Source organism: Dunckerocampus dactyliophorus, chromosome 4, assembly GCF_027744805.1.
Source record: "Dunckerocampus dactyliophorus isolate RoL2022-P2 chromosome 4, RoL_Ddac_1.1, whole genome shotgun sequence".
Taxonomy (NCBI): domain Eukaryota; kingdom Metazoa; phylum Chordata; class Actinopteri; order Syngnathiformes; family Syngnathidae; genus Dunckerocampus; species Dunckerocampus dactyliophorus.
Window position 1 is genome coordinate 32,060,125 of NC_072822.1, and position 26,938 is coordinate 32,087,062.

At 46.3% G+C, this 26,938-nt stretch overlaps 3 non-coding genes and 2 pseudogenes across 3 annotated transcripts; 2 read left to right on the top strand and 3 right to left on the bottom strand.

Annotated features, from left to right (window-relative positions):
- Positions 1-5,557: 5,557 nt before the first annotated feature.
- LOC129180562 (U1 spliceosomal RNA) lies at positions 5,558-5,721 on the bottom strand. The gene has a single exon (XR_008570193.1). It is a non-coding gene; the product is annotated as a U1 spliceosomal RNA (small nuclear RNA).
- Positions 5,722-11,335: 5,614 nt separating this feature from the next.
- LOC129180663 (U2 spliceosomal RNA) lies at positions 11,336-11,542 on the top strand (annotated as a pseudogene).
- Positions 11,543-13,511: 1,969 nt separating this feature from the next.
- LOC129180647 (U1 spliceosomal RNA) lies at positions 13,512-13,675 on the bottom strand. Its single transcript, XR_008570264.1, has one exon. It is a non-coding gene; the product is annotated as a U1 spliceosomal RNA (small nuclear RNA).
- A 6,790-nt stretch (positions 13,676-20,465) lies between these two features.
- Positions 20,466-20,672, top strand: LOC129180665 (U2 spliceosomal RNA; annotated as a pseudogene).
- A 1,969-nt stretch (positions 20,673-22,641) lies between these two features.
- LOC129180684 (U1 spliceosomal RNA) lies at positions 22,642-22,805 on the bottom strand. Its single transcript, XR_008570280.1, has one exon. It is a non-coding gene; the product is annotated as a U1 spliceosomal RNA (small nuclear RNA).
- Positions 22,806-26,938: the final 4,133 nt, after the last annotated feature.

The following is a 26,938-nucleotide window of genomic DNA, read 5'->3' on the forward strand; positions in this document are numbered from 1 at the left end:
ACAGCACTAATGGGGAAAAAGATGAGAGGGCTCCGAGTGAGCACACCCAGAGAGAGAGAACGAAACGGCGGCTGGTCCCACAAACATCTCTGGGACTCAGATAAATATGTGCAAGTGTTCAATTACTAAGATTAATATCACAATTTGAGTGTTATTTTAAAAATAATCTCTCCCACTAATCTTAAATTTGGGATATGATAGTTGAAAACTGTACTTGTTAATTATAAAGTGCTGCCTTGTCTGTAAGATGTTCGCATGTTTTAATCAGTCCAGGAAACAGCTACAAAAATATGCCTTCACTGACCACAGGCCAGTGCAGGCTCACACAGTGGTATATTTACAATAATTTATCGTTTTATTTGCAAAAAACACTTTGAAATGCATATAAATGAGGAATGAAAAAAAATATGTAACTTTTACCTTGATTGAAGACCTGATTGACAAAGACGGCAATGTGGCAGCGAGTGCAACACGGACACCACCTTCGTGTTTTGCCATGAGTTATTTCTTGAATTTCGTAGAGTTTGTCACCTTCTCTATCAAAATGCTGGCTCAATTGTGGGTTATTTTGCAGCCGTGGTCAAAAGAAAAGCAGAGACTTGTGGCATCACTGTGTTAGTTAGCAAACAACTTCAAGTCAACAACTGATGACATCATAGACGGGGCGACAGAACTGACTTCCGCTTCCTGTTTCTATATATTAGCAAGCTAATAGGATGCTAACAAGGGCGTTTTGTGATAAAAATACATTGAGATCACGGTTTGACTCACAGTGAATTAATAACACTGTACGCTAACCAGAAAATGTACGCAAACTGAGGCAAAACATTTTGGGAGGGGGGCTGAAATTTGAGAAAACACGCTGTGGTAACCGAGGTTTCACTGTATATTTCTCATAATAAATCTTTTTAACTGAACCACAACTTTATACCTGCTTTATATATAGATGTATATATATATATATACTGTATATACATATACATATATTTATATATGTTTGTGTTGTGTAAGTAGGAGTAAATTTCAAGCTCGATTGGTGTGCCTAGCAGTGCCTAGACCAGAGGTGTCAAAACTTTTTCCACCGAGGTCCACATACTGAAAAATGAAAGGATGCAAGGCTCACTTTGATATTTTGTATATATGCTAAGAAGTTCCAGCCTATATATTTTAAGAAAAAAAACTACATCTCAGCTTTGTGAAATAGGTGAAAAAGCGTATTACGAGTATGGACTTCGGTCTGTACTCGTTTTTCCCATTTTTGCAGTTAAAAAAAAAAAGTGCAAATATTTTTAGATACTCTTCGATCTTTGTAAATTTTCTTCTCATAATATTAGGACTTTCTTCCCATAATATTAAACATTTTCCCCCAACCTAATCTTCCAAAAATGACAACTTTGTTTTGTTTGTTTCTCATATTATTACTTTTTATTTAAAAAAAACAATAAAATTCTGTATTATTTCTTACATATTTAATATTTCTTACGTACTACTACTACTTTATTTTTTGTTACAATGCAAATTTATTATATTTTTACTTTATTCTTGTAAAAAAAACCAACTGTTTTTTCTGCTGTTTTTTTTCCAAACTATTGAAACTTTATTCTTGTAAATCTTCTTCTCATAATTACAACTTTATTCTGTCAACATTAGAATTTTTTCAGTTTGTTTTTCATAATATTCTGACTTTTAAAAAATAACATCTTTAATATTTCAACTTTATGCTATTAAAATGACATTACTTTTCCTCATAACACTGTTATTCATGTCAAATTAGGACTTTTTCTTGTTAAATTAAAAAAGTTAAAAAACTTTTTTCTCTCAATATTTTGACTTAATTCTAGTAAAATTTCTGCTGTTTTTCCATTTTTCTTGTTAATTTCTATTTTTAGAATTTGCTGCTGGCCAATAAAAAAAACAGCCAAGGGCCGAATTTGGCTTTGGTCATCACTGACTTGTCAGGCTTTGCTTGTCGCTCTGCTGCCGCCTATCTGCCATTTGTCCGCAGTGCACCTCAGCCGGCGTGGGCGGAGACGCCACAGCGCACCTGCGGGCAATCATCAATCTGGACTCCTCTTAAGCAAGGCAGCAGCTACTCACCTTTGCCAGATTGTACTCCCTGACTCTCCTGTTACCTGTTACCTGTTACCTGTTACCTGTTACCTGTTACCTGTTACCTGTTACCTGTTACCTGTTACCTGCTACCGCTCAGTCCGGCTCCTGTTCCCCTTACCCTGCTTTCTGGCTCCCTTGTTTGCTTGCATTACCTGCTCTGTATAGTTAGTCATCTGTCTGGTTTGCCTGCAGTGTTTTCTGTTACATTTTTTTCTAACAGCCTTATGCTGTTAGTGTTTTTTGTTAGTTACCTTCTAGTGGATTTTCCTTTCTTTGTACTTTGCCTGTTTGGACACCTTTTGTTATTAAACCTTATTTTTGTGTTAGAAGTTTCTCTCGTCTTGCGTTGGGATCCTACTTTTCTTGCTGTGGCATCCGCCACTCCTGACATGACTTAAGACAACCAATTTTACGGTCAAGTGTTGAACAAAGATAGTTGTTATTATTATTATTGGTATTATTATTATTATTAGTAGTAGTAGTAGTAGTAGTAGCAGTAGTAGTAGTAGTTTTCCTCATAATATTAAAACGTTATTTGTGTAAAATTACAACTTTTTCTCATTAGATAACATTTTTTCTCAGTATTTTGACTTTATTATTGTAAAATATCCTGCTGAATTTTCAATTTTTGCTATAATTGTTTAGTTTTTTTTTTTTAGTTTTCTTGTTAAATTATGTTTTTATAATGTGGTGTGGACCTACGAAAAAGAGCTGCAGGCCACACTTTGAACACCCTTGGCCGAGACTTGATTAGAATGTCACAAATAGGCATCTTTATGGGCGTTTCAGTCTTACCACTACAAACTACAACCACCGGTGTCCGGTGAACGTTGGCCTCCACCAAGGCTGCCCTTTGTCACCGATTCTGTTTATAATTTTCATGGACAGAATTTCTAGGCGCAGCCAAGGTGTCGAGGGAGTCCAGTTTGGGGGCACTAGGATCTCATCTCTGCTATTGGCAGACGATGTGGTCCTGATGGCCTCATCGGGCTGTGACCTGCAGCGTTTACTGGGACAGTTTGCATCTGAGTGTGAAGCTTCTGGGATGAGACTCAGCACCTCCAAATCTGAGGCCATGGTTCTCAGTCGGAAAAGGGTGGATTGCTCCCTCCGGGTTGGGAATGAGGTCCTGCCCCAGGTGGAGGAGTTCAAGTATCTCGGGGTCTTGTTCACGAGTGAGGGAAGGTTGGAGCGTGAGGTCGATAGACGGATCGGCGCAGCGTCTGCAGTAATGCAGTCGCTGTACCGGACCGTCTTGGTGAAGAGAGAGCTGAGCCGGAAGGCAAAGCTCTCAATTTACCGTTCGATCTATGTTCCCACCCTCACCTATGGTCATGAGCTTTGGGTCATGACCGAAAGAACGAGGTTGCGGATACAAGCGGCTGAAATGAGTTTTCTTCGTAGGGTAGCGGGACTCACCCTAAGAGACAGGGTGAGGAGCTCGGTTATCCGGGAGGAGCTCAGAGTAGAGCCGCTGCTCCTTCACATCGAGAGGAGCCAGCTGAGGTGGCTCGGGCATCTAGTCCGGATGCCTCCCGGACGCCTCCCTGGTGAGGTGTTTCGAGCATGCCCAGCCGGGAGAAGGCCCCGGGGAAGACCTAGGACACGATGGAGGGATTATGTCTCACCTTGGTGTCCTCCCGGTGGAGCTGGAGGAGGTGGTCGGGGACCGGGAAGTCTGGGCTTCCCTACTGAGACTGCTGCCCCCGCGTCCGACCCGGAAAAGCGGAGGAAAATGGAATGGAAATGGAATGGAATGGAATGGATAATAAATACATACTCTTGTATACCGGATAGGTCAGCTGTTCACATCGAATTTACTTAATGTAAATGCAAATTATTTTTTAAACCCCCAGATCTAATCAGTTCTAATCAATATAAAAACATTATCTGCCTTATTATGTTTATTCCTCTCTTACACAATGAGGTGTCATTTGGAGAAAGGTATACAGTATAAATGTTATCATATATTTGCTTAAAGAACGTATCTTCCTTTGTTTGAACCACTATAACCTTTGTGTGTGTGTCTGAGCAGTAAAACTCATGAAGCTACAGAGAAGAAGATGAAGGAACTCCTCTTGAACGCATGAGCGCTCAGACGATTCTGTTCCATCCACAGACACTCTTTGTAGATGAAGAAGAAGAAACAGGAACTGCTAAACAACAGATGCTTGGATTGTTCTGGTGTAACTGTTGGATTTATGATGTGATTTCATCTTATCCACCGGACCTTTTGAACCTCCTGTTTCTAAACCCACTGCATGTTTACAGATTCACACTCTTGTTTGTTTATGTGAACACACACACACATACACAGTTAGATACAGATTGTATTGACACGTTGCAGCTGTTGTGCTCCCCCTCTCCTTAGAGCTGCAATGTGCTCTGTGTAACTAGGGAACTCCCCAACAGAATAAAAGGGAGGAGAACGCAGAGTTTACTCAGAATGGATCGAGGTTGTAAACTGAGTACATCTCCGTCTGATCTCCTCGCGAGTAAAAGCAATCTTGTTGTCTTCTTTCTTCTTTCTTATTGTGTTTAGAATGTTTTAGGTTGCTTGAACCTGACAGTGTCAGAGGTGACAATAGAAGTATAAAATCATACATTTACTTGAAGTCCTGACACACACACGCACACATGCACACACACACACAGGCACATGAGTGCCCATGCAGGATCACACGGCTCTGTTTTGTACGCCCTTAGGACAAAACTAAAGTAGGAGAGTTCAGTTCAGCTTTCTGTTGAGCACGGTTTGGAAGACTTTCCTCTGGTCTGGCTTGTCTTCATGCTGTGTGGTGTGCAGGAGATACCAAATATGTATTTGTGTATATACAGTATGTATTATGGCCACACAACTCCTACTACGACAATACTGAAGTCTTTTTTTTCTCTCTTCTCTCTTCTTCTTTTCTCTTCTTTTTTCTTCTCCTCTTCTCCCAGATTTCCGTTTAGCAGCGCGCAGAATTCATGACCCCTCTAGCATTCATTAGCATTCAATAATTTTGATCCTTTATGATGGTTGCGACAGTCGAGCGGTTGGGACCAAAAGATCAGCCAATATTGAGGGGGCGTGTCTCCTCTCGCTGAGCTTTTTATCATGTTCATTTTCACTTCCATGGTGATGGCTTTCCTTTTGGTTGGAACACGGCTGCTTCAGAGACATTATGAAGTGCAAAAGGTTAACTAATAAGCAGTGTTATTCCTTCTCAGTGTGGCTGAAACACCGCTTCTGCAGTGGCGGGGATACATGTAAAAGGGGAGGTGACGTCGACCAGGGTTTCTTCCGGAGATAACCTGAGGGTCTGAATCTCATTAGTGAAGTCTGCGGAGCTGTGGATATGGGGTGGGGTATTGCCAAGCAGTGGGGCCAGAACGGGGATGTGGCTGCAAGCCCAGAAGCTTTGCGCAAGACTGCACCGGCAAGTTGTTTTAAACGCGACATCAGGGGAGAGCGCGAACGCAGTCCCCCACTACCACAAATTATGCAGTCGAGATTCCCACATTTGGGGAATTCGCAGGGGTCAGCTCAACCCATATGCAATGGCTGAGCCTCGCCCTGGGTGAACCACCTTCTTGATCATGGTATCTCCTCTACCAGGTAAGTATGAGTTGGACGAGTCTCACTCAGACGAGACTCTCACACATGCAGCATGCAAAGTGGTGGTCTCAACGGCTGCTTCACAACAAACACACGCACTGGACCTGTGTCCAAGTTCAGCATCTGCCCTTGCGCTCGACGGACGCCACACGTTCGGAGGCACCTCCTACAGCCGCGACCGGCCGGCCTTGTGATTTTGGACGCTCTAGCCTTCTGGACACTTCCCGGTGGCATCTCACCTTCACATCTTTCCCCTGACGCCGCCGTCTCTGCGGTCCCAATGTCAGAAAGTAGAGCAAAAGTGAAGGGCAACAGACAAAGGAAATGTGACATTGTTGTTACCAGAGTTGTTACTTCATTAGCCAGAAGTTTGATGGCCGCAGCTAGTTTCCACGCAATCTTCTGACGCCGGAGCAATGCATTATGGGAATGCGTTCTGTATTATGCCGCGTCGGCGCTCTCCCGCATGCACAAGCCAAATGACACTGAAATACTTTTGTAGATGCTCATACTGGCGATAGGATTTATAAGGACAGTACTCTCGTTATCTCAAAGAGTGAGGCTGTGTTGCACATTCCACTCTTGTGGCTTCATTCTGAGCAAAGGCAGCGACAGCAAGTGGCATAGTGCAGTTGCTGCAGGCATTCCACGGGGAGACTGGAGTACTGAGTCCACGTCACTGTTTCAAACATATTCACAATGGACTGTGGCCGCCATTGTGTGCTTACTGAGGACTATTCTGATGTGGCTGAGTGAAATCCGTTTATTGCCGCTTCATGCATAGACCGACGTGCACCGCATGAGCTTCAATAACGAATGGGTCACGAAACACTGGTTTCATATTATGGCTGCAAAACAACACAGGTGCATCTTTTTATTGTTTACAATGTGCGCGCGGGGTTGTCATTTGGCATCAAAAGTCTTTGGTTCGTTATCTTTCGTGCTTCCAAATAAGTCTCGGAAACGATAGCTCAATTTTAACAGTCGAATGTACCAGGAAGAATGATACACAGCTGCGGGGACTCGTCTTCTAAGCGGGTGCAGGAGCAAGTCCGAGGCACTTCTGGTCAGACGTCTTTTACCTAGCTTTTACCTCCTGTCCTATGCCTCTTTGTGTGCCCCGGTGGTCTTAGCTGCTTGGAGCCGGTCGATAATGAGTGTGCAAAAGGGTGTGAAAAAGAAAAGCCAAGGCCGAGTGAAAAGATACAGCGAGTTCACAAGTCTGCTCCGGTCACACTATCTAACATGTGCCAAGAGAGGCGCCTATATGTAACTACATCTAACAGCGTGTTGACGTTTGAGGTCGTCGTGAGTCAGTGTGTGCAACCGGGACTTTAGCTTGTTTTGTCAGAAATGACATGCTCCCCTCTGCGCTTTCAACGCTATTGCTTCTCAGTCTTTTGGCTCAGACTGCGATTGCCTCCTACGGGTGCGGAATTGTATGCTTTTGTGGCATAGGATTCTGCCAGTCATTTGGAGGATATTCTTGGCACTTTACAGTGCATTATAACTTTATTGTTTTGACAGTATCTAAAGGTAAGTCAAACTGTTTTTTTCAAATTGTTTTTTAATTATTTATCTGTTGTTTTAATTTAACTTATTGCACACTTTTTTTTTATTTTAGCTGGTGGTGCCTCCACCATGTCGGCTCGCCATGCCGGTATGCGGAGGCACCACAGCGTGCGTTTTACTCTCAAGTAAGTGGATGGTGAACAACTTGGAATGTCCAGACTGGACTTTTCCCGGAAAATCATCCAACAGACCCTTAAATTCAAACCAGAAGATTTAAATTGCATTTTGACACTGCCATTTCACAAAGGTTTTGATGTAAGTTTTCAGTCTGCTGCAACTCTGAGAGATTTTTGGCTAAGGTATGAAGATGCTAAACCCCAGTTGTCTGTGTTCATTGTGGAAAAACTGACTGACAATGCTGCTAAAACTGTTATTGTTCGAATGTTTAATGAAACAGTGACCGCAGACGACATTTGCTTTTGGCTGGGAAGATACTGCACGGTTAAAGGCCAGGCTATGAAGGTGAGAGACGAAGATGGCATCTGGAATTGTGCCTGGAGGGTCCCCATCCAACAATGGCAGGACCCTCAGGGCTTCCAGGGCCTGAAACATCTCCCATCGATGATAGTTCTGGGAGAAAACCGAGGCTACATACACTACCAGGGTCAGCCCAAGCTCTGCCGCAATTGTGGTGAGCACCGGCACCTGGCAGAGGCATGTCAGCAGACTGTGTGTCGGAAATGTAGAGAAATTGGTCACACTTTTGAACAATGTACCAATGGCAGAAGGTGCAACCTCTGTGGAGATTCAAATCATCTCTTCAGAGACTGCCCAAAATCATTTGCCAACAAGCTGAAGGCTGGAAAAGGAAAACAAAATGAGGAAATAGGAGATGAAAATGTGAGGGCCCAAAAGGCCTCTGAAACTGTTGAAAATTCAAATCTCCCGCCAAAACCTGTGATTGGAGGAAAGGAAGCAGGTGCGGCGGGAGAGAGGGCGGAGCCTACAGAAGCCCAGGAAACAACGACTCAAAATGGCCTGTTGCTAAGTGAGGGGTGCACTCACCTGGACAGTAGCCAGGAAATACCAGAGAGTGTGGAAGAAGACACCATTCCAAATGCCCAACAGGCCAAAAGACTTGCTTCAGAGCTGTCTTCTGACTCTTCTCTTTTATCAGAAAGACTTGCATGTTTCACGAGCACAGTGGTGGGAAATGGTGAAGTTAAGGACCCGGCTTTTCTTTCAACAAGCAGGACGGAAAAAATCTTACAAAGAAAAAAGATACATGATAGGACTGCAAAAACGCTTACAACGTTATTTTAACTTAACACTAAAAGGGCTGAATTTCAAGGAAGAAATCAAGCAGGTAAAAAATGAAATGGCTACTCTAGCAAAAATCAAAAGTAAAGGTGTTATCTTAAGGAGCAAGGAAAAAGAAATAGAAGAAGGGGAAAAATGCACCCGCTATTTCTTTAAAAAAATCCTAAGCAAGCCAGGAGGTATTTTAAAATTACAAAATAAAGAAGGGCGCATAGTGGAAACAACAACTGAAATAAATGAAACAATAGAACGCTTTTATCAAGAACTCTATGCAACTAAAAATACAAAGCCTGAAGCTATTTTAGAAGTTTTAGGTTTTATTGAAAAATCAGTGAGCGAAAATGTGCTTTTAAAACAGGATTTTACTCTCAAAGAGTTAAATAAATGCGTCGTGGCTTTTAAGAAGGGGAAGTCCCCAGGTGAGGATGGGCTCCCCTTGGAATTTTATTTAACTTTTTGGGATATTTTAGCACCAGAGTTACTCGCTGTTTTTAAGGAATTTGAACAAAGTAGCCGACTACCTGACAGTTTTAGAGTAGGGATAGTGACACTCCTTTATAAGACAAAAGACAAGACCGATCTTAAAAATTGGAGACCTATTACCCTTTTAAACTGTGACTGCAAAATTTTTAGTAAACTTTTAGCGACACGTATGTCCATGTTTTTAGATGACTTGATTGACCCGGATCAAACCTGTGCCATCCCAGGGAGGATGATCACAGACAGCCTCATGCTGATTCGTGACACCATCTGTCTTGCGAGAGACAGAAACATTCGGTTAGTAGTCCTAAATTTAGACTTTGAGAAAGCCTTTGATCGGGTCTCGCACCAGTACCTTTTCAGGGTACTGCAAAGAATGGGTTTTCCGGAAAGATTCGTAGCGTGGGTGGGACTGCTGTACCGGGATATTACCAGCAAATTTGTGGTAAACGGGAATCTGACAAAAGCAGTCCAAATTAACTGCGGTGTCCGTCAGGGATGCCCGTTATCTGCCCTCCTGTATGTTTTATGTATAGAACCTCTGGCACAGATTTTGAGAAGGGACAGATGGATTAAAGGGGCGACTATTCCAGGGGGACTCGTACCAAAATGTATTTTATATATGGACGATTTGAACATTTTATGCACGGATATTTTATCTGTTAAAAGAGCACTGGACCTGACTGACTTTTATGGACGGGCCTCTGGGTCAAAACTCAATAGAGAAAAGACCCAAGCCCAGTTTTATGGACCCTGGACGGAATCGGAGAAGACGGGACTTCCCCTGACTGTGACACAGACTGACCAAAAAATACTGGGAATTAAATTTGGCAAGGACGGGGGAGGTGAAACAAATTGGGGCGACGTGGTAGGGAAAGTTAGGCAAAGACTGGGGTTTTGGGGACTGAGACAGCTGACCCTGGAAGGAAAGGTTTTAATCATAAAAGCTGTGATTTTACCTTTGCTTTTATTGATCAGCTCTGTTTTTACCCCCAAAAGAAACGTTCTTTTAGACCTGGACCGAGCCATTTTTTACTTCCTTTGGGGCTCCAAGTGGGAGAGAGTGAGGAGAGAAGTCATGAAAAAATCAAAAGGAAAAGGAGGAAAAGGAGTGCCAGACCTCCAAATATTCCTTGGAGCGAGATACACGTCCCTACACCTGATGAGTGCGATGAGCCCATCCAGTAATCCCAAAACAAAAGCGCTGGCACGATACTGGATGGGCTCCTACTTAAGACGGCTCAAACTGATCCCCTTAGATCAAACTGTACCTGTTTCCTTTAATTTACCACCAGCATATGCTTTTATAAGGACCTTTTTAAGACATTTTAATCTGGAAAAAGAAACTTTTGACGTTTTAAAAAATCATCGCTCTGTCGTTTCTGTTGTGCAGGAGCGGGATCCAGTGAGTCCAGTGCGCGGGCTCGCACTTGGCGAGCCCACAGATGTTTGGCGCAACGTCAACCACCCGGCTCTCCCAAACAGACTCCGGGACCTGGCATGGATGGTGGCCCACGAGGTCCTCCCAGTCAGGTCCGTTATGCACTCCCGAGGAATGGCAGCAAACTCAACTTGTCCCCGACCGGGTTGTGGCGCCCCTGAGACGGTGAGGCATCTCCTCTGGGAGTGCAGTGCTGCCAGAGACCTGTGGGCGACAGCCGGCGACCTAAATTTCCCGGACTTGCCAGCAAGGGAGGTCCTAAACGCACAGCTCGTGCTCTATGGGGCGAGCCACCAGAAGTTAAACTGCAAGGAGTTTGAAAAGCAGTGGCTCGCCCTCGCCGCCATCAAAGACGCCATCTGGACCTCCCGCAACTTGCTGGTAAGGAGGCACAGACAGACCCCCCCCGTGGCTGTGATCCGAATGGCTGCAGCGACTCTGACAGCTGCAAGCGGCGGGCCAAGGACACAGTCACAAAGAAGAGTCGTCTGTGCCCACCCGGAGGTGGCACCCGGAGCTTCACAGCAAAGGTCTCGGCAGCGACGGCCTGGCTCTCCGGGAGAGGAAGGAGGGAGAAATGAAGAAGGATGAGGGCCTCGGGACGTCCTGGCAGCGTCCTGGAGAATTACTGTCTGGGAGAGTGGGGTGAACTCACTATTGATCAGGACTCACTGCACTCCTGTGCAACAGACGACACTGAAGCTTATTATGACTTTTTAAAATGGTCTGTACAAATTTTACACATTTTGCTGCCTGCAACACTTTTAATTTTACAGAATTTTTACTGATTTTATTTTTACTTAAATTATTGGTGTTGTAAATAATTGAATTTTAAAAGGCATCTTTAAAAAAATGTTTTGAAATGTAGTAAATTTTTTGTAACAGTGACAATAAACACGTTAAAAAAAAAAAAAAAAAAAAAATCTGTTCTTATCAGTTTAATATCTGATATGTCTCCTATCTGGGGACCAAATATTAAATTGCTTTTTGGGACAGGGAGCTGAGCTCGGGGCTTGCGCCGTCCGCTCCACGCATCGACCTGGTATTGCAGTATCTCCGGGAGCGGTGCACTTCCCCTTCTCATGTTGACAGCAAAGGCAGGTCGTTTGACAGCATCCGGCATGTTTTGCCCGATACCGTGCGATGCTCACCAGAGACCAATGAAAGTGTTTACGTTTGGTGCCACCCGAGCAGGTGGCGGTACGCTGTGGAAAATATGCCCTGCGACAGTGTCTGCGCCCTCCGTGGACCCTCTTTGCCTTCCCAGCAGCATCAACACCTTACAAAGGGAGCACAATGCATAAAGCAGCGTGTTCTCCGGCCATGCCTCCTGCACTCTTCCACCGGCTCCTGATACTCGGGTCTCTTGCGCACTTCCCAGGGGCCAGCGGGTGTCGCAGTGATCGACAGCTGGGTGGAATCTGACAAAATGGTCTCGTCTGGTGGAAGCCTTCCGAGTTTCCTCGACAAACCAACCAAGTAAGGGACCGCGGCTTTCCGCCCTCTGTTTTGCTTCTCGCGGTCAGGTGTCGTGGCCCTTCCTTTGCTGGATTTGACATAGAGCCACTTTGGGATAGCCACAGGTGGTTAGAGCCTGTAAAATGCGTGTCTGCTCCTTCGGTTAGGGCTATTTTCTGCTCTGTTGTTTGCGGCTCTGACAGCTCCTAGCTTGGGTTCCAGTGTGCGAAGGCGGTACAAGTGTAGGAACGGGCCAGCGCGGGTAGGTTTACCGTAGACCTCAATGTTGAGGCTTCCATCCATCCCCGGCCGCACTTCACAGTCCGAAGATTGGCAAACCCGCGTGTCATCCACACATCGGAAGCAGTGGCTGTCTTTAGTTCCTGTGCAGGATCCCCGTAGTTTTCTTTCCACGTCTTCCATGTACACGATAGCCACAATGGGTGAGAGCGGTGAGCCCACGGCAGAGCCATGTCTTGGCCTGTAGAAACACATACGGAATTGCAAGCATGTGCCCTTAAGGCACATTTGCAGGAAATCATATACTTGCTCTGGAGTGAGGTTGCTTGTGTCTTGGAGGCTGGAGTGCTACTGTTGCCCTTCTTCTGCCAGTGTCTATTGCTGCAGTGGTGGAGATACGTGTAAACGGGGAGGTGATGTCGACTCATACCAGGGTCTCTTCCGGAGATAACCTGAGGGTCTGAATCTCATTAGTGAAGTCTGTGGAGCTGTGGACATGGGGTGGGGTACTGCCAAGCAGTGGGGCCAGAATGGTGGCTGGGTATTTGGCAATACTGACCGTGGAAGAGTCGAATCTGCTGGCAACAGGCCTGAGTGGACCTCCCGCCTTGTGAATTTTGGGCAGTCCGTAAATGCAAGGTGTGGCTTCTCCGGGATGCAGGCGGTAGGTAGCACGTGTGACACTCTACACCGTCCTCTTTTTTCCCGGCCTCTGAAGACATTCCGTGATCTTCTTGTATTCACCGGTGGGATTGCTCTTCGGTCGTTCGTGTTCAGTGTCGTCACCGAGCAGAGCCGTTAGGTTGGCCTTGCGAGCTGCGGTTTTGAGGATGACTCTGCATCTTCCCTTGTCTCCTGGTAAGCTCGCGGTGTCATGGTTCTTCTTCAAGGGTCTCGCTGCTTTCCTTACTTTCCTTCCTTCCTCCAAGACAGGAAGATCGGAAGCAGTTACCATGGCGCTGGGAAGGCTGCTGACGAGAACGACAGCAATTTGATCTGCTTCGGCTTCAGGTCGATGGTTGTTTCCGACGACCGAATTGGTTGCTGTGTTGAGGTCCACTGTGGGGAGCGGTTCCGGTGTGCCGGTAAAGTTGAGTTCACTTGGCCGACACAGCTTTCTCTGTCCGGGTGAGAATGCTACTGGAGAAATTCTTATTTCACTTTTCCCGCCTGAGTGCAGGCGAGCCTTATTGCTGGGTGGTTGTCATCCGTGGTCGTACAGACCTTCCCAGTAGGCGTTGGAAGTTCTGGGCTCGTCATTCCCCGCTCTTGCGCAAACGGGGATGTGGCCGCAAGCCCAGAAGCTTTGCGCAAGACTGCACCTGCAAGTTGTTTTAAACACGCCATCAGGGGAGAGCGCGAACGCAGTCCCCCACTATCACAAATTATGCAGTCGAGATTCCCACATTTGGGGAATTCGCAGGGGTCAGCTCAACCCATGTGCAATGGCTGAGCCTCACCCTGGGTGAACCACCTTCTTGATCATGGTATCTCCCCTGCCAGGTAAGTATGAGTTGGACGAGTCTCACTCAGACGAGACTCTCACACACGCAGCATGCTAAGTGGTGGTGTCATCGGCTGCTTCACAACAAACACACGCACTGGACCTGTGTCCAAGTTCAGCATCTGCCATTGCGCTCGACGGACGCCACACGTTCGGAGGCACCTCCTACAGCCACGACCGGCCTTGTGATTTTGGACGCTCTAGCCTTCTGGACACTTCCCGGTGGCGTCTCGCCTTCACATCTTTCCCCTGACGCCGCCGTCTCTGCGGTCCAAATGTCAGAAAGTAGAGCAAAAGTGAAGGGCAACAGACAAAGGAAATGTGACATTGTTGTTACCAGAGTTGTTACTTCATTAGCCAGAAGTTTGAGTGCCGCAGCTAGTTTCCACGCAATCTTCTGACGCCGGAGCAATGCATTATGGGAATGCGTTCTGTATTATGCCGCGTCGGCGCTCTCCCGCCATCACATGCACAAGCCAAATGACACTGAAATACTTTTGTAGTTGCTCATACTGGCGATAGGATTAATAAGGACAGTACTCTCGTTATGTCAAAGAGTGAGGCTGTGTTGCACATTCCACTCTTGTGGCTTCATTCTGAGCAAAGACAGCGACAGCAAGTGGCATAGTCCAGTTGCTGCAGGCATTCCACGGGGAGACTGGAGTACTGAGTCCACGTCACTGTTTCAAACATATTCACATTGGACTGTGGCCTCCATTGTTTGCTTACCGAGGAGTATTCTGATGTGGCTGAGTGAAATCCGTTTATTGCCGCTTCATGCATAGACCGACGTGCACCGCATGAGCTTCAATAACGAATGGGTCACGAAACACTGGTTTCATATTATGGCTGCAAAACAACACAGGTGCATCTTTTTATTGTTTACAATGTGCGCGCGGGGTTGTCGTTTGGCATCAAAAGTCTTTGGTTCGTTATCTTTCGTGCTTCCAAATAAGTCTCGGAAACGATAGCTCAATTTCAACAGTTGAATGTACCAGGAAGAATGATACACAGCTGCGGGGACTCGTCTTCTAAGCGGGTGCAGGAGCAAGTCCGAGGCACTTCTGGTCAGACGTCTTTTACCTAGCTTTTACCTCCTGTCCTATGCCTCTATGTGTGCCCCGGTGGTCTTAGCTGCTTGGAGCCGGTCGATAATGAGTGTGCAAAAGGGTGTGGAAAAGAAAAGCCAAGGCCGAGTGAAAAGATACAGCGAGTCCACAAGTCTGCTCCGGTCACACTATCTAACATGTGCCAAGAGAGGCGCCTATATGTAACTACATCTAACAGCGTGTTGACGTTTGAGGTCGTCGTGAGTCAGTGTGTGCAACCGGGACTTTAGCTTGTTTTGTCAGAAATGACATGCTCCCCTCTGAGCTTTCAATGCTATCGCTTCTCGGCCTTTTGGCTAAGACTGCGGTCACCTCCTACGGGTGGGGAATTGTATGCTTTTGTGGCATAGGATTCTGCCAGTCATTGGGAGGACATTCTTGGCACTTTACAGTGCATTATAACTTTATTGTTTTCACAGCAACTAAAGGTAAGTAAATTTTTTCTAATTGGTTTTTAGTTATTTATCTGTTGTTTTAATTGTATTTATTGCATACTTTTTTTCATTTTAGCTGGTGGTGCCTCCATCATGTCGGCTAGCCATGCCGGTATGCGGAGGCACCACAGCGTGCGTTTTACACTCAAGCAAGTGGATGGTGAAGAAGTTGGAATGTCCAGACTGGACTTTCCCCGGAAAATCATCCAACAGACCCTGAAATTAAAACCGGAAGATCTGAATTGCATTTTGACACTGCCTTTTCACAAAGGCTTTGATGTAAGTTTTCAGTCTGCTGCAACTCTGAGAGATTTTTGGCAAAGGTATGAGGATGCTAAACCCCAGTTGTCTGTGTTCAATGTGGAAAAACTGACTGACAATGCTGCTAAAACTGTTATTGTCCGAATGTTTAATGAGACAGTGACCGCAGACGACATTTGTTTTTGGCTGGGAAGATATTGCACGGTTAAAGGCCAGGCTATGAAGGTGAGAGACGAAGACGGCATCTGGAATTGTGCCTGGAGGGTCCCCATCCAACAATGGCAGGACCCTCAGGGCTTCCAGGGCCTGAAACATCTCCCATCGATGATAGTTCTGGGAGAAAACCGAGGCTACATACACTACCAGGGTCAGCCCAAGCTCTGCCGCAAGTGTGGAGAGCACGGGCACCTGGCAGAGGCATGTCAGCAGACTGTGTGTCGAAAATGTAGAGAAATTGGTCACACTTTTGAACAATGTACCAATGGCAGAAGGTGCAACCTCTGTGGAGATTCAAATCATCTCTTCAGAGACTGCCCAAAATCATTTGCCAACAAGCTGAAGGCTGGGAAAGGAAAACAAAATGAGGAAATAGGAGAGGAAAATGTGAGGGCCCAAAAGGCCTCTGAAACTGTTGAAAATTCAAATCTCCCGCCAAAACCTGTGATTGGAGGAGAGGAATCAGGTGAGGCGGGAGAGAGGGCGGAGCCTACAGAAGCCCAGGAAACCACGACTCAAAGTGGCCTGTTGCCAAGTGAGGGGTGCACTCACCTGGACAGCAGCCAAGAAATATCAGAGAGTGTGGAAGAAGACACCATTCCAAATGCCCAAAAGGCCAAAAGACTTGCTTCAGAGCTGTCTTCTGACTCCTCTCTATTATCAGAAAAGAGGGGAAGGCCAGAGGTCCTCTCAGACAGTTCTATGGAGGAGCCGCGGGTCTTCCCCTCAGGCTCACCAAATGAACTGTCCTTTTTAAATATCGTTTTGCAGTCAACCCCAAGGGCGAAAAGGACTTTGAATGATAGACTCCAGGAAAGACCGACACCCAGACGCCGACAGGGAAGGGAGCCCCTCCCCCTCCAGCCCTCACCAACTGGAGTGAAGGAGGAGCTTCATTCACAAGATATTTCTTAGTCACAGTTTAAATTTTAAGTTGTTTTTTTATTCATTTATTTATTTATTTATTTTTTTAGGCCCTTTTAGTTGTTTATTGGTTTTAAAAAAAAAAAAAAAAAAAATCATACTTGTGACTCTCACCTTCTCCACCATCAATGTGAGAAGTGTGAAGTCGAAAGTTAGAGCTCAGAGTGTTTTATCCTTCCTTCAAACTTTTAAGTCAGATGTGTTTCTATTACAAGAATGTGGTTTACCCTTTTTAAAAAGCTACAAACAGTGGGAGGAAATGTGGCCACAAACATCCTTATGGAGCGGGTCAAATGAGAACAAAAATGACGGAGTGGCCATTTTAATCAACAACCCCCACGTTACGGTGAAGGGGAGCACCGTGGTGAGAGAGGGACGAGCACTATCAGCACACTTGACTTTTATGGGACAGGATTTTAACCTCTTAAATATTTATGGTTTTAACGAAAAAAAATGAAAGGTATGATTTTTTAGAAAACTTGCAGTCCCACATGTTAGGCCGGGTACCTATAGTGGTGGGGGGGGATTTTAATTGCATTTTAAGCAGGAAAGACAGAAGGGGGGCGGGAGAAGATTTTAAAGTTGATAAAACATCGGTTTTATTACAAGCCATGAGTAGGGATTTCAAACTGCACGATTGTTATAAAGCCATGCATCCTAGAGAGGAGGGCTTCACCTGGTTCAGTGGCGACAGCACCAGAGCCTCTCGCATAGATTACATATTCACACGGGATTGGCCACCTACTGATGCTAGATTGACCCCTGTCTTTTTCTCTGATCACCTGATTCTCTCCTGCACTCTCTCACTCCCCTCGGGTGTGGTAGTGGGAAGAGGTCCGTGGAAACTGAATTGCTCCCTGCTGGAAGATCAAGACTTGGTCAGTCAGTACAGGGAGCGGTTCAAGGACTGGCAGACCCTTCAAGACTTGCATGTTTCACGAGCACAGTGGTGGGAAATGGTGAAGTTAAGGACCCGGCTTTTCTTTCAACAAGCAGGACGGAAAAAATCTTACAAAGAAAAAAGATACATGATAGGACTGCAAAAACGCTTACAACGTTATTTTAACTTAACACTAAAAGGGCTGAATTTCAAGGAAGAAATCAAGCAGGTAAAAAATGAAATGGCTACTCTAGCAAAAATCAAAAGTAAAGGTGTTATCTTAAGGAGCAAGGAAAAAGAAATAGAAGAAGGGGAAAAATGCACCCGCTATTTCTTTAAAAAAATCCTAAGCAAGCCAGGAGGTATTTTAAAATTACAAAATAAAGAAGGGCGCATAGTGGAAACAACAACTGAAATAAATGAAACAATAGAACGCTTTTATCAAGAACTCTATGCAACTAAAAATACAAAGCCTGAAGCTATTTTAGAAGTTTTAGGTTTTATTGAAAAATCAGTGAGCGAAAATGTGCTTTTAAAACAGGATTTTACTCTCAAAGAGTTAAATAAATGCGTCGTGGCTTTTAAGAAGGGGAAGTCCCCAGGTGAGGATGGGCTCCCCTTGGAATTTTATTTAACTTTTTGGGATATTTTAGCACCAGAGTTACTCGCTGTTTTTAAGGAATTTGAACAAAGTAGCCGACTACCTGACAGTTTTAGAGTAGGGATAGTGACACTCCTTTATAAGACAAAAGACAAGACCGATCTTAAAAATTGGAGACCTATTACCCTTTTAAACTGTGACTGCAAAATTTTTAGTAAACTTTTAGCGACACGTATGTCCATGTTTTTAGATGACTTGATTGACCCGGATCAAACCTGTGCCATCCCAGGGAGGAAGATCACAGACAGCCTCATGCTGATTCGTGACACCATCTGTCTTGCGAGAGACAGAAACATTCGGTTAGTAGTCCTAAATTTAGACTTTGAGAAAGCCTTTGATCGGGTCTCGCACCAGTACCTTTTCAGGGTACTGCAAAGAATGGGTTTTCCGGAAAGATTCGTAGCGTGGGTGGGACTGCTGTACCGGGATATTACCAGCAAATTTGTGGTAAACGGGAATCTGACAAAAGCAGTCCAAATTAACTGCGGTGTCCGTCAGGGATGCCCGTTATCTGCCCTCCTGTATGTTTTATGTATAGAACCTCTGGCACAGATTTTGAGAAGGGACAGATGGATTAAAGGGGCGACTATTCCAGGGGGACTCGTACCAAAATGTATTTTATATATGGACGATTTGAACATTTTATGCACGGATATTTTATCTGTTAAAAGAGCACTGGACCTGACTGACTTTTATGGACGGGCCTCTGGGTCAAAACTCAATAGAGAAAAGACCCAAGCCCAGTTTTATGGACCCTGGACGGAATCGGAGAAGACGGGACTTCCCCTGACTGTGACACAGACTGACCAAAAAATACTGGGAATTAAATTTGGCAAGGACGGGGGAGGTGAAACAAATTGGGGCGACGTGGTAGGGAAAGTTAGGCAAAGACTGGGGTTTTGGGGACTGAGACAGCTGACCCTGGAAGGAAAGGTTTTAATCATAAAAGCTGTGATTTTACCTTTGCTTTTATTGATCAGCTCTGTTTTTACCCCCAAAAGAAACGTTCTTTTAGACCTGGACCGAGCCATTTTTTACTTCCTTTGGGGCTCCAAGTGGGAGAGAGTGAGGAGAGAAGTCATGAAAAAATCAAAAGGAAAAGGAGGAAAAGGAGTGCCAGACCTCCAAATATTCCTTGGAGCGAGATACACGTCCCTACACCTGATGAGTGCGATGAGCCCATCCAGTAATCCCAAAACAAAAGCGCTGGCACGATACTGGATGGGCTCCTACTTAAGACGGCTCAAACTGATCCCCTTAGATCAAACTGTACCTGTTTCCTTTAATTTACCACCAGCATATGCTTTTATAAGGACCTTTTTAAGACATTTTAATCTGGAAAAAGAAACTTTTGACGTTTTAAAAAATCATCGCTCTGTCGTTTCTGTTGTGCAGGAGCGGGATCCAGTGAGTCCAGTGCGCGGGCTCGCACTTGGCGAGCCCACAGATGTTTGGCGCAACGTCAACCACCCGGCTCTCCCAAACAGACTCCGGGACCTGGCATGGATGGTGGCCCACGAGGTCCTCCCAGTCAGGTCCGTTATGCACTCCCGAGGAATGGCAGCAAACTCAACTTGTCCCCGACCGGGTTGTGGCGCCCCTGAGACGGTGAGGCATCTCCTCTGGGAGTGCAGTGCTGCCAGAGACCTGTGGGCGACAGCCGGCGACCTAAATTTCCCGGACTTGCCAGCAAGGGAGGTCCTAAACGCACAGCTCGTGCTCTATGGGGCGAGCCACCAGAAGTTAAACTGCAAGGAGTTTGAAAAGCAGTGGCTCGCCCTCGCCGCCATCAAAGACGCCATCTGGACCTCCCGCAACTTGCTGGTAAGGAGGCACAGACAGACCCCCCCCGTGGCTGTGATCCGAATGGCTGCAGCGACTCTGACAGCTGCAAGCGGCGGGCCAAGGACACAGTCACAAAGAAGAGTCGTCTGTGCCCACCCGGAGGTGGCACCCGGAGCTTCACAGCAAAGGTCTCGGCAGCGACGGCCTGGCTCTCCGGGAGAGGAAGGAGGGAGAAATGAAGAAGGATGAGGGCCTCGGGACGTCCTGGCAGCGTCCTGGAGAATTACTGTCTGGGAGAGTGGGGTGAACTCACTATTGATCAGGACTCACTGCACTCCTGTGCAACAGACGACACTGAAGCTTATTATGACTTTTTAAAATGGTCTGTACAAATTTTACACATTTTGCTGCCTGCAACACTTTTAATTTTACAGAATTTTTACTGATTTTATTTTTACTTAAATTATTGGTGTTGTAAATAATTGAATTTTAAAAGGCATCTTTAAAAAAATGTTTTGAAATGTAGTAAATTTTTTGTAACAGTGACAATAAACACGTTAAAAAAAAAAAAAAAAAAAAAATCTGTTCTTATCAGTTTAATATCTGATATGTCTCCTATCTGGGGACCAAATATTAAATTGCTTTTTGGGACAGGGAGCTGAGCTCGGGGCTTGCGCCGTCCGCTCCACGCATCGACCTGGTATTGCAGTATCTCCGGGAGCGGTGCACTTCCCCTTCTCATGTTGACAGCAAAGGCAGGTCGTTTGACAGCATCCGGCATGTTTTGCCCGATACCGTGCGATGCTCACCAGAGACCAATGAAAGTGTTTACGTTTGGTGCCACCCGAGCAGGTGGCGGTACGCTGTGGAAAATATGCCCTGCGACAGTGTCTGCGCCCTCCGTGGACCCTCTTTGCCTTCCCAGCAGCATCAACACCTTACAAAGGGAGCACAATGCATAAAGCAGCGTGTTCTCCGGCCATGCCTCCTGCACTCTTCCACCGGCTCCTGATACTCGGGTCTCTTGCGCACTTCCCAGGGGCCAGCGGGTGTCGCAGTGATCGACAGCTGGGTGGAATCTGACAAAATGGTCTCGTCTGGTGGAAGCCTTCCGAGTTTCCTCGACAAACCAACCAAGTAAGGGACCGCGGCTTTCCGCCCTCTGTTTTGCTTCTCGCGGTCAGGTGTCGTGGCCCTTCCTTTGCTGGATTTGACATAGAGCCACTTTGGGATAGCCACAGGTGGTTAGAGCCTGTAAAATGCGTGTCTGCTCCTTCGGTTAGGGCTATTTTCTGCTCTGTTGTTTGCGGCTCTGACAGCTCCTAGCTTGGGTTCCAGTGTGCGAAGGCGGTACAAGTGTAGGAACGGGCCAGCGCGGGTAGGTTTACCGTAGACCTCAATGTTGAGGCTTCCATCCATCCCCGGCCGCACTTCACAGTCCGAAGATTGGCAAACCCGCGTGTCATCCACACATCGGAAGCAGTGGCTGTCTTTAGTTCCTGTGCAGGATCCCCGTAGTTTTCTTTCCACGTCTTCCATGTACACGATAGCCACAATGGGTGAGAGCGGTGAGCCCACGGCAGAGCCATGTCTTGGCCTGTAGAAACACATACGGAATTGCAAGCATGTGCCCTTAAGGCACATTTGCAGGAAATCATATACTTGCTCTGGAGTGAGGTTGCTTGTGTCTTGGAGGCTGGAGTGCTACTGTTGCCCTTCTTCTGCCAGTGTCTATTGCTGCAGTGGTGGAGATACGTGTAAACGGGGAGGTGATGTCGACTCATACCAGGGTCTCTTCCGGAGATAACCTGAGGGTCTGAATCTCATTAGTGAAGTCTGTGGAGCTGTGGACATGGGGTGGGGTACTGCCAAGCAGTGGGGCCAGAATGGTGGCTGGGTATTTGGCAATACTGACCGTGGAAGAGTCGAATCTGCTGGCAACAGGCCTGAGTGGACCTCCCGCCTTGTGAATTTTGGGCAGTCCGTAAATGCAAGGTGTGGCTTCTCCGGGATGCAGGCGGTAGGTAGCACGTGTGACACTCTACACCGTCCTCTTTTTTCCCGGCCTCTGAAGACATTCCGTGATCTTCTTGTATTCACCGGTGGGATTGCTCTTCGGTCGTTCGTGTTCAGTGTCGTCACCGAGCAGAGCCGTTAGGTTGGCCTTGCGAGCTGCGGTTTTGAGGATGACTCTGCATCTTCCCTTGTCTCCTGGTAAGCTCGCGGTGTCATGGTTCTTCTTCAAGGGTCTCGCTGCTTTCCTTACTTTCCTTCCTTCCTCCAAGACAGGAAGATCGGAAGCAGTTACCATGGCGCTGGGAAGGCTGCTGACGAGAACGACAGCAATTTGATCTGCTTCGGCTTCAGGTCGATGGTTGTTTCCGACGACCGAATTGGTTGCTGTGTTGAGGTCCACTGTGGGGAGCGGTTCCGGTGTGCCGGTAAAGTTGAGTTCACTTGGCCGACACAGCTTTCTCTGTCCGGGTGAGAATGCTACTGGAGAAATTCTTATTTCACTTTTCCCGCCTGAGTGCAGGCGAGCCTTATTGCTGGGTGGTTGTCATCCGTGGTCGTACAGACCTTCCCAGTAGGCGTTGGAAGTTCTGGGCTCGTCATTCCCCGCTCTTGCGCAAACGGGGATGTGGCCGCAAGCCCAGAAGCTTTGCGCAAGACTGCACCTGCAAGTTGTTTTAAACACGCCATCAGGGGAGAGCGCGAACGCAGTCCCCCACTATCACAAATTATGCAGTCGAGATTCCCACATTTGGGGAATTCGCAGGGGTCAGCTCAACCCATGTGCAATGGCTGAGCCTCACCCTGGGTGAACCACCTTCTTGATCATGGTATCTCCCCTGCCAGGTAAGTATGAGTTGGACGAGTCTCACTCAGACGAGACTCTCACACACGCAGCATGCTAAGTGGTGGTGTCATCGGCTGCTTCACAACAAACACACGCACTGGACCTGTGTCCAAGTTCAGCATCTGCCATTGCGCTCGACGGACGCCACACGTTCGGAGGCACCTCCTACAGCCACGACCGGCCTTGTGATTTTGGACGCTCTAGCCTTCTGGACACTTCCCGGTGGCGTCTCGCCTTCACATCTTTCCCCTGACGCCGCCGTCTCTGCGGTCCAAATGTCAGAAAGTAGAGCAAAAGTGAAGGGCAACAGACAAAGGAAATGTGACATTGTTGTTACCAGAGTTGTTACTTCATTAGCCAGAAGTTTGAGTGCCGCAGCTAGTTTCCACGCAATCTTCTGACGCCGGAGCAATGCATTATGGGAATGCGTTCTGTATTATGCCGCGTCGGCGCTCTCCCGCCATCACATGCACAAGCCAAATGACACTGAAATACTTTTGTAGTTGCTCATACTGGCGATAGGATTAATAAGGACAGTACTCTCGTTATGTCAAAGAGTGAGGCTGTGTTGCACATTCCACTCTTGTGGCTTCATTCTGAGCAAAGACAGCGACAGCAAGTGGCATAGTCCAGTTGCTGCAGGCATTCCACGGGGAGACTGGAGTACTGAGTCCACGTCACTGTTTCAAACATATTCACATTGGACTGTGGCCTCCATTGTTTGCTTACCGAGGAGTATTCTGATGTGGCTGAGTGAAATCCGTTTATTGCCGCTTCATGCATAGACCGACGTGCACCGCATGAGCTTCAATAACGAATGGGTCACGAAACACTGGTTTCATATTATGGCTGCAAAACAACACAGGTGCATCTTTTTATTGTTTACAATGTGCGCGCGGGGTTGTCGTTTGGCATCAAAAGTCTTTGGTTCGTTATCTTTCGTGCTTCCAAATAAGTCTCGGAAACGATAGCTCAATTTCAACAGTTGAATGTACCAGGAAGAATGATACACAGCTGCGGGGACTCGTCTTCTAAGCGGGTGCAGGAGCAAGTCCGAGGCACTTCTGGTCAGACGTCTTTTACCTAGCTTTTACCTCCTGTCCTATGCCTCTATGTGTGCCCCGGTGGTCTTAGCTGCTTGGAGCCGGTCGATAATGAGTGTGCAAAAGGGTGTGGAAAAGAAAAGCCAAGGCCGAGTGAAAAGATACAGCGAGTCCACAAGTCTGCTCCGGTCACACTATCTAACATGTGCCAAGAGAGGCGCCTATATGTAACTACATCTAACAGCGTGTTGACGTTTGAGGTCGTCGTGAGTCAGTGTGTGCAACCGGGACTTTAGCTTGTTTTGTCAGAAATGACATGCTCCCCTCTGAGCTTTCAATGCTATCGCTTCTCGGCCTTTTGGCTAAGACTGCGGTCACCTCCTACGGGTGGGGAATTGTATGCTTTTGTGGCATAGGATTCTGCCAGTCATTGGGAGGACATTCTTGGCACTTTACAGTGCATTATAACTTTATTGTTTTCACAGCAACTAAAGGTAAGTAAATTTTTTCTAATTGGTTTTTAGTTATTTATCTGTTGTTTTAATTGTATTTATTGCATACTTTTTTTCATTTTAGCTGGTGGTGCCTCCATCATGTCGGCTAGCCATGCCGGTATGCGGAGGCACCACAGCGTGCGTTTTACACTCAAGCAAGTGGATGGTGAAGAAGTTGGAATGTCCAGACTGGACTTTCCCCGGAAAATCATCCAACAGACCCTGAAATTAAAACCGGAAGATCTGAATTGCATTTTGACACTGCCTTTTCACAAAGGCTTTGATGTAAGTTTTCAGTCTGCTGCAACTCTGAGAGATTTTTGGCAAAGGTATGAGGATGCTAAACCCCAGTTGTCTGTGTTCAATGTGGAAAAACTGACTGACAATGCTGCTAAAACTGTTATTGTCCGAATGTTTAATGAGACAGTGACCGCAGACGACATTTGTTTTTGGCTGGGAAGATATTGCACGGTTAAAGGCCAGGCTATGAAGGTGAGAGACGAAGACGGCATCTGGAATTGTGCCTGGAGGGTCCCCATCCAACAATGGCAGGACCCTCAGGGCTTCCAGGGCCTGAAACATCTCCCATCGATGATAGTTCTGGGAGAAAACCGAGGCTACATACACTACCAGGGTCAGCCCAAGCTCTGCCGCAAGTGTGGAGAGCACGGGCACCTGGCAGAGGCATGTCAGCAGACTGTGTGTCGAAAATGTAGAGAAATTGGTCACACTTTTGAACAATGTACCAATGGCAGAAGGTGCAACCTCTGTGGAGATTCAAATCATCTCTTCAGAGACTGCCCAAAATCATTTGCCAACAAGCTGAAGGCTGGGAAAGGAAAACAAAATGAGGAAATAGGAGAGGAAAATGTGAGGGCCCAAAAGGCCTCTGAAACTGTTGAAAATTCAAATCTCCCGCCAAAACCTGTGATTGGAGGAGAGGAATCAGGTGAGGCGGGAGAGAGGGCGGAGCCTACAGAAGCCCAGGAAACCACGACTCAAAGTGGCCTGTTGCCAAGTGAGGGGTGCACTCACCTGGACAGCAGCCAAGAAATATCAGAGAGTGTGGAAGAAGACACCATTCCAAATGCCCAAAAGGCCAAAAGACTTGCTTCAGAGCTGTCTTCTGACTCCTCTCTATTATCAGAAAAGAGGGGAAGGCCAGAGGTCCTCTCAGACAGTTCTATGGAGGAGCCGCGGGTCTTCCCCTCAGGCTCACCAAATGAACTGTCCTTTTTAAATATCGTTTTGCAGTCAACCCCAAGGGCGAAAAGGACTTTGAATGATAGACTCCAGGAAAGACCGACACCCAGACGCCGACAGGGAAGGGAGCCCCTCCCCCTCCAGCCCTCACCAACTGGAGTGAAGGAGGAGCTTCATTCACAAGATATTTCTTAGTCACAGTTTAAATTTTAAGTTGTTTTTTTATTCATTTATTTATTTATTTATTTTTTTAGGCCCTTTTAGTTGTTTATTGGTTTTAAAAAAAAAAAAAAAAAAAAATCATACTTGTGACTCTCACCTTCTCCACCATCAATGTGAGAAGTGTGAAGTCGAAAGTTAGAGCTCAGAGTGTTTTATCCTTCCTTCAAACTTTTAAGTCAGATGTGTTTCTATTACAAGAATGTGGTTTACCCTTTTTAAAAAGCTACAAACAGTGGGAGGAAATGTGGCCACAAACATCCTTATGGAGCGGGTCAAATGAGAACAAAAATGACGGAGTGGCCATTTTAATCAACAACCCCCACGTTACGGTGAAGGGGAGCACCGTGGTGAGAGAGGGACGAGCACTATCAGCACACTTGACTTTTATGGGACAGGATTTTAACCTCTTAAATATTTATGGTTTTAACGAAAAAAAATGAAAGGTATGATTTTTTAGAAAACTTGCAGTCCCACATGTTAGGCCGGGTACCTATAGTGGTGGGGGGGGATTTTAATTGCATTTTAAGCAGGAAAGACAGAAGGGGGGCGGGAGAAGATTTTAAAGTTGATAAAACATCGGTTTTATTACAAGCCATGAGTAGGGATTTCAAACTGCACGATTGTTATAAAGCCATGCATCCTAGAGAGGAGGGCTTCACCTGGTTCAGTGGCGACAGCACCAGAGCCTCTCGCATAGATTACATATTCACACGGGATTGGCCACCTACTGATGCTAGATTGACCCCTGTCTTTTTCTCTGATCACCTGATTCTCTCCTGCACTCTCTCACTCCCCTCGGGTGTGGTAGTGGGAAGAGGTCCGTGGAAACTGAATTGCTCCCTGCTGGAAGATCAAGACTTGGTCAGTCAGTACAGGGAGCGGTTCAAGGACTGGCAGACCCTTCAAGACTTGCATGTTTCACGAGCACAGTGGTGGGAAATGGTGAAGTTAAGGACCCGGCTTTTCTTTCAACAAGCAGGACGGAAAAAATCTTACAAAGAAAAAAGATACATGATAGGACTGCAAAAACGCTTACAACGTTATTTTAACTTAACACTAAAAGGGCTGAATTTCAAGGAAGAAATCAAGCAGGTAAAAAATGAAATGGCTACTCTAGCAAAAATCAAAAGTAAAGGTGTTATCTTAAGGAGCAAGGAAAAAGAAATAGAAGAAGGGGA